Genomic DNA, 12776 nt, shown 5'->3' with positions numbered 1-12776 from the left:
TTGAATAAGTTTTAAAATTATATCAGATAGCTGTATTATTAAATATATAAAAAATTGAAATAATCATGAAATGTATAATAAACGCGCCAAAAGGTTAAACGTTAATACATCTGATAATAAACAGTGATATTCGGCGTAATCTGAATACATTTGTTCGAAGTTTGAATAAATTTGTGTTATAGGCTCGAAAGGAGCCTCCTTCCTCAGCTGGAGTAAAAATGTTGAAAAAGAAATTGTGCCAACGAGAGAACAGAACAGAGAAATTCGATTCTATCTACACTTTAAATCGCTGAATTTATTTAAGCGATTATAACTTAAAGATAAATTAATGTCACGTAAGGATGTACGGGATGATTTAAACATCTTTTGTCTCTTGCAGAGGTAATAAGTAACAATTCCAAAGAAGACTAACCTTTTGCTCAGAATAAATCATATTTTAATAACTTACAATATTAAATGAAAAAGATTGTAGTCCTTTTTTATGTTGTACATGTCAAAAATTTCAAGGGTTCAGTACAGGGCTTAATTTCTAAAATTAGAAGAAGAATGATGGAAGACTGTCAGCAAAGAGGAACAAGAGTAAATAAATAAATAAAAAGACTAATAAACTCATTAACAATTTTAAAATTAAATAGTTCATTATTATCAAATTAATTAATGGTTATAAATTGCTATTTAATCAATAATTATTATATAACTAATTAATTATAATTTAATTGATAGTTATTAGATAATTAATTATAATTTAGTTGATAATTATTAGATAATTAATTAATTAATTATTGAAATAATTAAATAACTAAAGATTAATGTAATTAAATAATCAAAATTAAATTAAATGAAAAGAGATAAATTAAAATTTAATAAGCGATTTTTAATATAATTTTATTGCTAAAAATATAATTTTCCAGATAAAATTTCTACTGAATTGGTATTCAATTACATAAAAGAAGTGCTGCTGCCTTCTTATTTAGGGCTTCGGTGCGCTCTGGCTAGAATTATGATTTATTACAAAAACTAAGAAGCACCGGAACCGGATCCGGCGCAATGTAAGCTCTGATCGTAAGGCGGAGGGGAAAGTTCTTGTATCATCGCAAAAATTAAATATACTTAAAATATAGTTGATGAAAATTCAGATAATGCTAAAAACAGGGCGAAACAGAATGAGGGTATGAGTGGATGGGAACAAAAAATGAAAGGAATCTTGGCGAGAGAGAACGCTTTTTTTTGGGGGGGGGACCGCTACTCTTTGCTGATAGTTATCAAGCGGATGTGTATCAGGGGTTCAGGGGTAAAATGAGTCCTGAATCTGACTCCTAAGGATGAATGTAAAGTTACTGGTTACACTTTTCACCCCTGATATTTGGTTACATTAGTGAATACTGTGTTAAGACGATGTATAAGATGTGCTTGAGCAATTTATTTAAGTATTTTACTCTGATTGTACTCGCTGTGACTTAACGCACATTTAAGAACTCAAATTTTTCTTCTTGCGAGGATAACTAACTGTAACCATCGACAACAATACACTAGAGACGATGGCATGGCGAGAAATTTACGCGTTCCTAAACAAACTCCCCCCCCCCAAATTTATTGCCCTTCTTAAAGGGAAAGGTTTGCGCATGTGAGTGAGGGGACTTTACTTGAACGTCTCATGTTCTCATGGGTTCGTATTTCTAGGGAAATAGAGTATTGCAAGATCTGCTTATTTTTAAACTAAAATGTTAGAAATTCTAATTTATATTCTTTATATTATACATGTTACAGTATCAAAAATTTTTTTATTTTTAAGCAAAATTATCTTAATATTTTTTCCCGCGCAATATGCTGCTGAAAATTAATCAATTTTAGATAAGAAATAAGAAATTTAGAACCATATCCACAAAGATACAAAAGAAATTAAATACCATACCAATAAAAATTCAAAATTTCTTATAAATATATAAAAAATAAAGCCAAAAATCACCAAACCAAAAGAATTATAGATATGGGAAATACGAAATTAATAAAAAGCATGAGAAGTATATAGGGAGAGGAATGCGATCAAAATCTGATTCAACGTTATTAAGAGGAGGTAGATCAGACTCAACTGAACTCCTTTCCGTCGGGAAAACCATTGTGTTTCTGTTCATCCAAAATTAGCTGATGAACCATTCTAAATTATTTTAATTTATAACAGTTCATCCGAAAATTTTGAGCTCCTCTTCGACACAGAGGAATTCCGTTACAAAAATATACAAAAAACACATCCCTACTTAAAAATTCCAATGTCAAATAAAGCAAAAGAAATTAATTAGACACTTTTTACTGAATTTAAGATTGAAATTTAAAAGTAGTTATACCAAAAAATACATAAAAATTAACAGAGAACATTGAAATCAAACTTACCCAGAGCGAAACAAAGCCCAAAATAACAAAATTCAATTTGGAATTTTATATTTTACATATACATCCATTTTATAACCTGAAACGTTTCCTTCTTTTTGTCCTTTAAAAAAAAAAAAAAAATCTATTGGAAGGATAAACTATTTTTTTCTGCTATCCATGCCTACTGTTAAGTGTAAAAACTTCGGTGAATGACACAAGGACATACTATTTCCGTTATGATTTCTAAATATTACATCTTTCTAAAAATCAATTATAGCTAGCTGCCTTTACATACGATAATGCATAATGATGTTTAACTTACAAAAGTAAATGCAACACAGTTTGTAGTTTTAAACTGAATAGTCATCATTTGGTTTGGTTTATTTGATTATGGCAAAAGCACTCGAGAACTATCTGCCTAAGGAAAGGGATGCCTTTGTGGAGGACTTCTAAAAAAAGCTGGTTGGTCCACGGTACACATGGGGAAAACCACGAAAACGCCCATGCTGCTCAACCGTTCGTCGGGATTAAAACCCTCTCCGAACTACTAGTACTCAGCGACTTTACCACTCGACCGCTGGTGGTCCTGAATAGCTACGATAGGCTGTTGTTTAAAATAAACTCCCCAAATTTTAAGCTATAGGGCACAAAATTATATACTCGAAATAAGTTATTCAGAATATTATTATATTCTAAATTAACACCTGATAGAGACATGCCCGCATACTAAATTATTTAAAAAAAGATTTAATCACTTAAGATGCAGATATGCAATTATTAAACTGAATTGCCTGCGCACAAGGCTTGGCACAAATCTTTCCTGCTAGTCTAGTGCAATCGGTTTCATTTTACCAGGACAGGAATTTTTGCATTTCGTGTAAATAAAACAATAGTACTTGTTTTTAAATGTTAAATAATGGTAGTAATGAATGATAAAATAATTAATACAGTAGTAATATATATTAAAAGTATAATAATTAGTATCTGATAAGACCGCTGACAGCACTCATTATTTTGCAAAATGAACGAGCTGGTCGCATTAATTTCTCATACAACTTAAATGCATAAAAATTTCCTTTAGAAAGAGTTCCACGAAATTATCTTTATTAAAGTAGATAGCTCTCGAGGGCTCTGATATTATCATCTTACTACATAAATTAATTATTGTGTTTAAGAATATAATACTATATAGAATAATAAATATGAATAATGTTTTTCTAATAAAATAAATAATAATGTAATAATAAAATAGGATTAAAATAGTAATATAAATAAGGTATAATATTCATTAATGTATATTTACAAATTTACTTGTAAACTGAATGAACCCTTATTAAAAATGTATTTGACAAACATTTTACCAATTAAAAATTCAAGACGTTAATAAATGCTATGAATAAAACATTCCTTATAATAATTTTATGAATTTAAGAATTTGGTTTTTAACTAAATTTTGAATGAAGATGAATCGTGATGCAATTTCTTACTTTTTATTGTAAATGAAAATTCGGCCTCATATAGATTGGCAATAACGGAATCTCCTTTCAAATATCATCCTTTAAAAAACTAATCCAGGATAAAATTTGTTTTGGCAAGAAAATTAATCACAAAATCAGTTGCTAAAATATGGCAACTTTCGAAAGGTTTAGAATCTATATTTGTCAGTAAATTATAATATTCATTAAAATTTTTGAAGGCTTAAAACTAATTTTAAAAAGGTTAAAAACAGAACAAACTAAAACAAAAAAACCTGACAAATATTTTACTTGTTCCCTTTTTAAAAAATAAATCTTTCCTGCTATATAAAATTAAAACTCAGTTCACAAAGAATATTAAATCTGAACGCAAAATGACATTTCGCTATTAAGAAAAATAGCAAAGCATTAAAATAGTGTATGAACGTTTAAATAAAATTCAAATATATACACTTAATGAGTTTAATGGTTTTTTGAGATTTTTTAGCCCCGATAGTACTAGAAGTGATAACTTTTTGGAAGGATATAACCAAATACGGAGGATGAAAACTGTGACTTATGCGATACAGTACTTAGTTGCGGTACAGAACTTTACGTTTGTTCTCAGGTTACAGCTGATTTCTCGGATTCGGGTGAAGGTTTTTCTTATAGTTTACTACAACTAGTTAGCTAGAAATATATTGGCAGGGAATGGTGATATTAAAGCATTGGACTCTTCCCTCTTTGTTGTCATGCCTATACATCTTCGTTAAAATTTTCTTCCATAGTCTCATGCTCTTTCCAGCAGACCCGGATCTTTGATTTTTCTGATGTGGGGCAAAAGCTGAAACTGCCGCCCTCACCCATCATCCTTTAAGTTTCTCTAACAAGTTTTAATTTGTTTAATAAATACAGAAATAGGTAGGGTTTGAAGTATAAACCTAAGCTCCATTTTATACTAAATTCCTTACGTGCTTTTTTTTTTTTTTTTTTTTGTTATAAACAGGGGCGTAGCTAGAGGGGGGCAAGGGGGAGCATATATTCCCGGGCGCAGAATCCAAGCGGCGCCAAACTGATGTTACGACATTTTAGAATTACATGTTTTCCATCCTTGGCAAGCAGTAGGGGGCGCGAAATCTTCAGTTGTCCCTGGGCGCTGAAAACCCTAGCTACGACTCTGGTTATAAAGGAAAAATACGTACCAAAATTACATAGTTAGAAAATCGTTCCCTCCTAGAAAAACCGCCTTTCTGGTGAGCTTACTTTCGGATTCAGTCCTAATCCAAACTCTAATCCTGAAGTGCTTCTAACCCTCCAGTCCTCGAAACCATTCGTTTTTCCGCTCTAGGGTGAAGGGACATCTCCTAAGCTTCACACTATTCCGTGTTATTGCATACTGGTTAAATTACGTTAGCTCAGATTATATGAATATGACAAAGACAGGAGGGCTGTCTGCTTAGAGGAGAGGTGCTTTGGTGGAGGAATGTTTTAAAGAACACTGGCTCGTATTCACGTTACACATGAGGAAATCCAAAAAACAAACCATGCAGCCAGCCCGTTCGCCTGGGTTTGAACCCAGGCAAGGTCGAACTACCAGTATTCAGCGATCTTAATGACTCGGCCGCTGCTCAGGACATTTGTCTGGTTATTTACTTTGTGTTTCGCCATTAGGCGCTGCATGGAAAAACAGGAATGCCCCGTGGAAAAAACATTGTAAAGGAAGCTAGCTCTTATGTATGTTACACACGAGCAAAGTCACGGAAATGCTCATATAGCCAAGTACATTTACATATACTTGACTCTCGGACCGAATTACTAGTGCTCAACGGTTTTATTGCTCAGCCACTAATGGGGCCATTGCATACAAAATGTGGGCTATTGCGGAAAGGGAAAATTCTGAAAATAGTATACAGAATACGGGCTATCACTCAGAGTATTCGTGCTTCCTGTCTTGTTTTTCATACTTCCTGTTGCATAAGTAATTTTAAGTTCTTACCTGCCATAACCCTATTAAAATATCACGGAATTAGTAACGAAAATTTAAATTTTACACTATAAGCCTTTGTTCTGCAAATCAGTGCATGGAATCGACATAATTTGATCTGCGGTTTGATTTTCGGTTGCCAGAATTGCGAGACTTGATAAACGCTCCTGGCTCACCGATGATCGTAGATATTTTTTAATATGTTTTAATTTGCTGAAACTTCAATCTGAACAGGTTCGTGATTCGTCCTCAAACAGTTCATCAGACTGCTTTCTGTGCTGTGGAATTTTTTCCTTTGTTAGAATAGACTCAACTGCAATTTTTTTGGGTTTTAGACTCTTGTATCCAATATCCCATAGGATTTTTCTCTCATTTTTTATAATTCCTCAGTTTGGGTCAGTTCTTTCGTTAACTACACAGAACACGGAAGAGGAATTCCTTTTGAATTTCTATATTTACTCGATTGAATTCTGGAAAAATATTAGCTCAAATTTTCAGGTTGATAGTAAATTAAATTTTTCACTGCATGTACCAGATGTCCTACCTCGTGCTTTGATTCCGCATCAAGAGAAATATCTTTAATTTCTTTTAAATATTTTAACATTTCCAGTAAATTCATTAGAAGGACTTTCACAGCCACATATTTTGCCGACCATCTCGTCTGGCTACTTCCTTTTAAGTTGTATTTTGTACAGTTTTTTATAATATACCATCGAGTAGTGCATCCGGCAAAAAAGCGAAGTATTTTCTGAGTAATTCCAAACAGATTAACTGCTTCCGGGCACGAAGAAGCAGAATGCACACCGACAAGAAACGAGGAGTGATCCAAACATAACACAAATCCCTCCAGCTTATTCATTTCTGTAATCCTATATTGTACTGTTTTAGAAAAGCCAGCCATATTAGAATCGTTGTCCTAAGACTCACACCGACATTGTCCAATATCTAAACCATCAAGTGTCAATTAAGACACTAATTTTCTACAATGCATTGAGAAATACATTCTCCTATCTTTACACCAACTTCTATGAAATCAATTAAATTTTCCTTTATCTCACACACATCACCACACGTTTTTACGTATTGAATCACCTGGTTCTTTTTTTTTTTTTTTTTTTTTTTTTTTTTTTTTTTCGGTATGAGACGCATATTGAGTGCAACCGAGCATTATTGTATAGTATTTGGCTTCTTTAATATCGTTTAAAATGCTACTTCAGACTGTTTTGCCTTTAAGTTAATAATTTCATTTTGAATTATCTTTGATAAATATGATTCCTTTTCCTTTGTTTGGTGCTTTGACTGGTACTTAAGAGTTGAATCATGTTTGGCAAGAGGAGAGATTAAATTCAGAAAATTTCCATTGCTAGGTCGAAGACACTTTGTGAACAGGCAACTTGGGATATCATCAGACCCACGAAAAGAACGACAGTTTGTTGAAAGATACAGTACTGCATCCATGACTATATAGAATTTTTCTCCATTTTTCTTTCTCTGTGTGAATGAGTCGCACAGTGTCGTGATCGATGCCTTGGCCCGATTTCATTTGTTGTATTCGAATTTTCCACTTAATGATACACCTCTGTGGATTCCAGACGCTTCGTGCTCAGTTAAGTTTCCTAAAACTTTTTTCCAATCAATGAACCCTGTAGCATGGTGTAGCGGCAGCACTATGTTTCTGATAAATCTTGCAGAGTGTACAAAAAATTGCATTCTTGATTTTAAAATATGTAAACCAAGATCTTCTAAGTTTTTCATTATTTACTAATGTTCTGTATTACATGTCAACTGTCTGTCATTAAGTTCAATGGGACTGAGGTTTACGTTTTCTAGATGTTTACTGGCTAATGATACTGATATACTGCTTAAGAAAGATTGTTGGCAATCTTTTATTTTTTTTCTATGACCAGTCAACTGCATGGGTCCATCAAATCAAAATTTTTAGTTTTTCGTCTTTCTGCTCCCCGCCCCCATCTAAATGAAGATATCTTTATATCATGGTTTCTATACTCCAGCTATTCGTTTGATGTCGATGAAGAAGGTTGTTCTTTCAAAAGCTGTTGGGGATGATATAGGCAGTCATATTTGGTCGTGCAAACTGCAAGAAATATTAATACCCTCTCTGCCTCAATGGGAATTGCGGCAGCGTCTGACGGTTTACTTCTTCCGTAAAGTTATTTTTTCATCTTAGCTGAAATTTGTTTTCTCTATATGGCCTTACCTTTGGCTCGTTTTCTATATTTCGCTTTTCTCCCCCTCAGCGAGCAGACGGTTTCTTTTAATTAATAACTAAGAACTGACGTAATTACACTGAACAGTCCTAAATAAATGGTTGCATCTCGCTAAATATAGTGCGAGCTATTAAAAGCAAGCATATTTGGAAAAAAAAAAAAAAAACCGAAAGAGTACAGAAGAGACCTGAAAACTAAAAAATAACCATAAAAATAATAAATCTAGCTTTAAAATCCAAAATACGTTCCACTGTTCCTAGTCAAACCAAAGGTGAGCCTATGTTGCCTACTGACTGCAAAGAAATCTAAATGCCTTGCTTCATCTTGAAGACATTATGATGGTGTCTTGTATATACTCGATAAATATTAATTTGAATTATTTCATTTGTCCGGGATGGCCAAAGGTTAGTTTTTTTGGATTAGATTTTAGAAAATAGTTACAATGCTTCTCTATTTCCCAGCAGACGTTGCTATGGAAACCATGCGACTCCTTCAACAAGCTATCGTCCTATTTCTCATTTGAATACACCCCGGCCAGACAAGAAACGATAGAGGGACTTCAGACGTTACTGATAGGGTCAGTCTGATTCTATCAGTGAGGCCTGGAGTCCTTCTATTTGCGTCTTTCTGATCTTATATTTATACTTGTAATTGGCTGTACTTTATTTTCACTCATGTTCCTTTAAAAATGTTTTTAGTATTTAAATTATAAATCTTCTTAAAAGAGGTTTTCAAACTCGGCCTTAAAACTATTAACATTGTACTAAAATTAGAGAGCTGTGTTAGCGACCAACATACCAAATACGATCCAGCGTTATATTTGAATTTGCCGCCCACGAGAGTTGCCGCCCGGGACAAGAACCCCAGCTTGCCCCCCGCTAGATCCGGGACTGCTTTCCAGCATTCTCTGAATTCTATTGAATGAGGCTTTTATCGTTTTGCCTTTTCTGAATGGTGTACGTGCTGGGAAAAGAGGGGCCATTATTTCAATCATCTCTTGACAGAGGGATGACAGAGACCAAGACAGTGCAGTAATTTGACTCCGGCTTAAATTCAGCCGAAGTTCAGCTGAACTATATTTTTATTTTTTGAGTGAAATTTGGTTTTTGAGTGAAACTTTCAATCGGGGCCCCAAATAAGATTAGTTTCGGCATTTTATTTTATTATTTAACTAGTTACCATTAATTTAGTATTTTACTATATCATTTATTAATTTTATTAGGTCTGTTTGTCTCTTTTATTTTATTTTGACTTTAAATTATTTAATTAATTTATTTATTTTTGTCACTATACATATTTTACCAAAAACCATATATTCACCAAAAACCTTATATAGTGATCGTAAACACCAAAATTCTTCTTCTTCTTTTTTTTTTTTTTTTTTAAATAGATATTTTATATCTACAATTTTCAATTCAAAATAGCAATGGCTTCTGTTCATTCTGAGTTTTCAAATATCCAATGCATTTGATCACATTACCTATGATCAACGGGACTATATTTTATTCTTTTTATGAAATACACGAGTCCTTAAATATGAGCTGGCACACCACTGTCCGAGAGAATAAATTTGCTAAACACTGGTGACCGATTCGTGTTCGATTCCTGATGTATGAAACTGCCTGCCTCTGATCTTCGTAGAAAATGTTCCATGAACGCATTCCTTTTACAGAAAACAGCCCTCACGCATACTGCCAGTCATCATTCAGAATAAATCCCTCACAAATTGCATAAAAATATAATATTCTGCTAATTATATGAAATATTTTTATAGATAGTTTCATAGTTTGCTTTCCTTCCCGCCCCCCTTCTAAAGCAGATAGCCCTTGCACATGTTTCCTTGCACTTGTTTGCGGGGGATTTATTCTGAATGATAATAGTTAACTAACTATCCCCAAGCAAATTCTGTAAAACTGGAACATACTAATTATATAAAATATTTTTATTAGTAATTCCATATTCTTCTGTTCTTTCTAAAGCAACCCTAGCATATGATGCCGTAATTATTTATTTAACCGTCCGATTTTCAGAATAAATCCCTTTAAACTGCAGACATTCTGTTAATTGTATAAATACTTTTTTTTACAAATAACTCTATATTTTCCTTTATTTTTTTTCCTTTTATGTGGGAAAGTTGAAAAGAGAAAGAATCGTTTTCTCATAAATCGAAGATAAAACTCATTTCTCATACATCATATAAACAAGAATTCATAATTAGAATACAAGATGGATATTTATGTTTCGAGCTTTTGTTTGGCAACATTGGCGAGTCTTGAAAAAGGCCGTGGTAAGTGGTCTTCACGTTATTACAGTAACCCTACAACACAGTCTACACGTCAACCAGTTTTGGCGGCAGACATTGTTTGAAACTGGCGAGGAAATTCCTAACATTTTCCGCGTCCGTCCCTCAATTTGGAGTAGAAGTGTATGCAACCTTCGGTTGGTATAGAGTTGGTGTCCTATCAATTATCATCTGTTGCTGTGATATCACTAAGTGATCAATGAGTTACTCGCCGCCGAATTCGTTGTTGTCAATTGAGCATTTGAGGACGTTCATAGTAAACCTTGTGTAACAAACCTGTCTTCTATATGGTGATAAAAATCGTTCTTTCTACTCCCTCCCTACCCGTGTTGTTGGATTTTTAATGCCCTTTCTTCGCTAAGGGTGTTTAATTTGAAGTGTTTTTCAAACATACATCCTCTATTTTTATTTTGTGTCACCGAAAGGATAAAGTAAGTTTTATTGTTTGATTATTTTAAAATTTTCTTTTTCAGTATAGATATCTCTGTTCTGTGTTATGATCATTTTTATTTTTCTTTCAACAAATATTCTATGGTCTGTGAATTTGATATCTTCTCAAGTTTAGGCTTTTGTTTACATGTGTTTAAAAGTAGAAAAAAATTTCGCTGCCTTTTTACTATTCAGTTTTGTAGGTTAATGTTACATTTTCTTATGCACGTATTTTATGTTTAAAAGGCAATTTAAATAATCCAGTTGATGTTGAAATGGGACATTTTCTACGAAGAATTTGTTTGAAATATCGAATGTAATGGCAGTAAATAAAAAAAAAAAAAAAAAAAAAAAAAAACAAACTCTGAGGAAAAATGCAATATTAAATCATGTTGAGTATAAATTACAATCTGAAGAAAGTTATTCCAAAATTAAATGAATGCACTGCCGGTATATGATCAATAAATGAATGCACTGTTATTAGACAGGAGACTTTTCAGTTTTTTCTTAAACCATTTCATTGCCATTAATAATTTAGGAAGACTATAAGTAAATCTGACATTAATTTTAAATTAAATTATGTTAGTGTGGTAAAAATAGCTTCACTATATGATAGTATTGAAATTTGATAAAGAAAAATTTAAATCTTTAGTACTAAAAATATCTCAAAAATTATAATTTTTTTGACTTGATCCTGAAAATAATATTTGGCTTTAAGTTTAGAAAACTTTCTTTGTTGTTTAAAAATATATTAATGTTTTAAGAATATGTTTAGCCATTTTTTTTTCTCTCTGTTGTTAACATACAGTAAATAGATTTTATTTAATATTAGGCAAAAAAGCAGCTGTACCATGACACAGATTTTGAGAAAAACTTTCAATTTCAAGAGCAATCACACATAATCCCTCTTCTTCTGAAGCAAAGAGGGATCTAATGCCTGATCGCACTTGAAATCGATAGTTTTATTTAAAAAAAAAAAAAAAACTGCAAAAATTTAAAATTTTTTTTGGGTAATTTTAAATTTTACATTGATGTGTTTCACTTACAGTTAAATAGTCTGAAACTAATTTTAAAAGAGTAGCAAGCTTTCTGTGTTTTCTTTTGAACTTTTAATTCTTTTCTGAGTTTCCAACCTCTCATTCATTTAAAAATAGAAAATCCACTATAAATATAATATTGCCCAGGAATGCTCTGCCATAATAAATTAAATATCAAAATGTTTTTTTTTTTTTGTTCTAATTAATGATGAATATAGTAAATCTATGAAGTATTTTAATTATCTTTGAATGATATGTGATTTATTTTCTTTTATTTACTTATATTTTGTAATTAAAATAAGAATATTTCTGGCAAATTTCACTTACTTTTAGCAACATTTGTACTATAACAAATAGTTTTTTTTTTCATTCAAATTTTATTCATTTCAAAATGTACACATATTCATTCTATATTCTATGTTTTAAGATCACACCTGTTCTATGCCATAACTTTATAAGTATCAGTGTTAAGAAAACGAAACTTGGAAAAGTTGCTAAGAAATATATTGAGCTTTATGATTAATTGAAAAGATCTAGAATGCTTCTAGTTCTATATGAAGCAAAGAAGAGAGATTTAAGTATGACAGATTTCTTGTGCTTTAATATCATTTTAAGCATCTAGAACTTCAGTTTTAGTAATTAATTTGGGGAAAGTGCAGAATCGCCCACTGCTTGGCATGTTTTTAAGAATTGCACTAACTCGGTATCCATGTACATTTCAACCTATTTTCACTTAAAAAAACATTCCAGTACTCCCTTTATCCATGTACACATCGACCTATTTTCACTTAAAAAGTCAAACAAAATTGACAAAAATCCAATTCTTCTTACTCTTGTAAAAAGTGCCAAACAAATAAGTGGGCGATTCTGCACTTCACTCATTAATTTTGTTCTTTATACTGTATGCTCCAGTCAAGCATTGTTAATACTGATGAAGTATGATTCATCTAATTCATGATACAATAGCCTAAATAC

The 12776-nt window shown here is 32.1% G+C and overlaps 1 protein-coding gene across 7 annotated transcripts in view; it reads left to right on the top strand.

Annotated features, from left to right (window-relative positions):
• The window catches only part of LOC118194037 (rap guanine nucleotide exchange factor 2-like), a 648324-nt gene that overhangs the window by 478467 nt on the left and 157081 nt on the right, over window positions 1-12776 (top strand). The window contains exon 1 of one of the 7 annotated variants that reach the window (XM_085815119.1): window positions 10384-10766. The exons of the other annotated variants lie outside the window; for them this stretch is intronic. The gene's annotated coding sequence lies outside the window, so the exon portion shown is untranslated. Of the gene's footprint in view, window positions 1-10383; window positions 10767-12776 lie in introns of those variants that run through there. 7 annotated transcript variants of the gene reach the window in all.

The sequence above is a fragment of the Stegodyphus dumicola genome, chromosome 4 (genome assembly GCF_044657685.1).
Source record: "Stegodyphus dumicola isolate Sdum_Otavi_A_Nest chromosome 4, ASM4465768v1".
NCBI classification, from domain to species: Eukaryota; Metazoa; Arthropoda; class Arachnida; order Araneae; family Eresidae; genus Stegodyphus; species Stegodyphus dumicola.
Note: the sequence above shows the minus strand (reverse complement) of the source record. Positions and strands in the feature narration are given on the sequence as shown.